The sequence below is a fragment of the Chiloscyllium plagiosum genome, chromosome 15 (assembly GCF_004010195.1).
Source record: "Chiloscyllium plagiosum isolate BGI_BamShark_2017 chromosome 15, ASM401019v2, whole genome shotgun sequence".
Classification (NCBI taxonomy): Eukaryota; Metazoa; Chordata; class Chondrichthyes; order Orectolobiformes; family Hemiscylliidae; genus Chiloscyllium; species Chiloscyllium plagiosum.
The window spans coordinates 28547809-28551214 of NC_057724.1; positions in this window are offsets into that span (position 1 = coordinate 28547809).

The window sequence follows — 3406 nt, forward strand, 5'->3', positions numbered from 1 at the left end:
TTCCCTGGATGCTGCCTGACCTGCTGCGCTTTTCCAGCAACACATTTTCAGCTCCTGCCTCAGGCGACTGACTGTGTGGAGTTTGCACATTCTCCCCATGTCTGCGTGGGTTTCCTCCGGGTGCTCCGGTTTCCTCGCAAAGTCCAAAGATGTGCAAGTCAGGTGAATTGGCCATGCTAAATTGTCCGTAGTATTAGGTAAGGGGTAAATGTAGGGGTATGGGTGGTTTGCGCTTCGGTGGGTCGGTGTGGACTTGTTGGGCCGAAGGGCCTGTTTCCACACTGTAAAGTAATCTAATCTAATCTTAATGGTAGAGGGCAGCACAATTTCTAGTCTTAGTGCAAAAGTCTTAGATAGGGTTTTGAAATTGACATTCAGGAGTGAGATGGGCCGACAGGAAGCAGAGTCCTCTGGGACTTTTCCTTTTTTAAGGATAAGGGAGATGTTTGCCTCTCTTAAAGATGGCGGGAGGAGGCCACGGCTATGTGAATCGTTAAACATACTAAGCATTGGTCCTGAATGTATACTTATACATTCCTTATAAAACTCACTGGGAAGTCCATCAGGACCAAGTGCCTTTCCATTCTGAAGCTGTCTCACAGATTCCTGACCTCTTGCACTGACAATGGGACATTAAGGAGAGAATCTTGCTCAGGGGTCATTCCCGGGAAGGACAAATTCTTAAAAAAAGACTCCATGCTCACAATTTTCAGACTGGTATAGTTCAGAATAAAATTTCTGAAATGCATGTTAATCCTTTTAGAATCATGGGTTAAATCATTCCTTTTCCTGGCAAAATACTCTAAGTACTTGCCCAGCTCATCCTCATTCTCAAACAACCTTTGGCTTTCAAATGTAAGCTCCTTCTTAGCTGTCTGTGTGAGCATGGATTCAGTGTGGACTGAAGCGCTGTGATCCTCTGCAGTTTAGCCAACGCAGCCCTATCAAAGTATGCCTTTTCAGCTGCCTTCAGGCATGTATCGAGCAAGCATGCCTGCTCACTCTTTTACATTTTCTTCCTGGCAGAATAGGAAATAACATAGACTTCAGCAGTTTCCCAGAAAATGGATGGGTTACTGGCCAAGCCTGAATTAATGTCTAAAAAAGCCCTGAATTCAGTAGAAAAGAACTGAGTAAACTTGTTATCTTTAAGGATGAAGGGATCCAGTCGCCAATGCCTCGAACCTACCATAGTATCCTTACTCTTGACCATTACATACACCAGTAGTGATATTGCCAATTGTACATGACACCACTGAGCTAAAACGCACTGGGGAGTCAAAAAGAGACCAATCCTGGTCTGGCATTTGTGCAGATTTGAGAAAACAGTAAAATCCCTGCCTGTAGGATGAAGGCGCCTCCAAACATCTACCAATCCTAGTTCAACACACAAATCATTTAATTGCTTAGATTGTGAAGAAGATATCAGGGGCCCTTTGGGCAATCTGTCCACTGTAGGATCTAGTGGACAATTAAAATCCCTTCCTATGATAATATGCTGAGATGCAAGGTAAACCAGTCTAGAAAGTGCATCAATCAAGAACTTGAGGGAGTGGGCCGGGGGACAATAAACATTTAAGATCCCATATTCCTAACCATGTATCAAAGCTTTAAGGATTACATAGACTTTTCTTTGATAATATGCAAAACAGTTTCAATAGAACTTCTTCTTAGAACTGGTATAATTTTGCACACAATTTGTGCACAACACAGAAATTCCAGTCCAAAATAAATGCAGACTTTTAGGTGATTGTCAACTTTAATATGTTAAACACACTTCAGCACAAAATTGCCTACTGCTGTCTCTTCAATGTTTCCACCTCTGACACTGCCTCAACTCAACACATCTATACATTTGTTACCAGCAGACATCTTGTTCCAATGATCGCCTGGCCAGCCATGTTTGCCTTTCATAAACGTGAGCTCATCCATAGCTCTGCTCATTTTTTTCATTTACTAATTATTTGTGTTCATTAACCTACAGTGCTTCCCTGACCAGCAATGCCATTTTCTGTCAAAACAGAAGCCAGGTCCAAAAGCGGTTAGTCGGCAACCGTGAACACAAGCAGCCCCATAGTCTCTTCCAAGCTAGATTTTCCAACAAACAATATTAATAAACCCCAATCTCTTATCACTTTAAAGGCTTTGCTTGGCTATTTTCTGAAGTCATTTCACTTTATCTAATGAGCAGGTGAATCACAGCCCACATTAAACTGTTAACCTAATTTACACAATACCATAAAACCATAAGACACAGGAGCAGAAATTAGGCCATTTGGCCCATCAAGACTGCTCTGCCATTCATTCATGGCTAATAGGTTTCTATTATAAGAAGGGCTTATGCCCGAAACGTCGATTCTCCTGTTCCTTGGATGCTGCCTGACCTGCTGCGCTTTTCCAGCAACACATTTTCAGCTCTGATCTCCAGCATCTGCAGTCCTCACTTTCTCCTAATAGGTTTCTCAACCCAATTATCCCACTAACCCTTGATTCCTTTGACAATCAAGAACTGATCTATCTCTGTCTTAAATATACTCAGTGACCTGGCCTCCACAGCCTTCTGTGGCAAGGAATTCAAATTTCTAAGAAACCACATGGGTTTGAAAGGAACACGATTACACAGTTCACTCATCTATTGAATGTCAATTCATTCTCCCTTCCTACCCAGTGTACTACCATCTATCAGACTGTTTTATCTCAATGGTATTGCTCATATCTGTCTTAGTTACCGACTCATCTACATTGTTACATATTCTCTAGATAGTGTTATTCCAGTGTTTGCCAGTTTCCATGACTTACCATGCAGAACCATAGAATGGTTGTAGCACAGAAGACAGTCATTCATCCCATCAAACACATGTCAGTGCTCTGAAAGAGTATTTTAATTAGTCCCAATCCTCTGCCCTTCCCTATTTCCTGGTTACATTCCCCTTTCCCTTTTCAGGTGCTTATCCAATTCCCTGTTGAAAGTCACAGTTGAATATACCTCTACTCCCACGTTGCAGATCATAATCCACTTACTACAGTAAACATATTTTGTCATTTCGCCTTTGTTATTTGTCATCTCACTGCCCTATATATGTGTCCCTTGGTTCAAAAACACCTTCCAAAATTTGACTATCATTCCCTCCCCACACATCCACACCCCGACTGTCAGCTGAAAATGTGTTGCTGGAAAAGCGCAGCAGGTCAGGCAGCATCCAAGGAGCAGGAAAATCGACGTTTCAGGCATGAGCCCTTCTTCAGGAATGAGGAAAGTGTGCCAAGTAGGCTAAGATAAAAGGTAGGGAGGAGGGACTTGGGGGAGGGGCGTTGGAAATGCGATAGGTGGAAGGAGGTTAAGGTGAGGGTGATAGGCCTGAGTGGGGGTGGGGGTGGGGGCGGAGAGGTCAGGAAGAAGATTGCA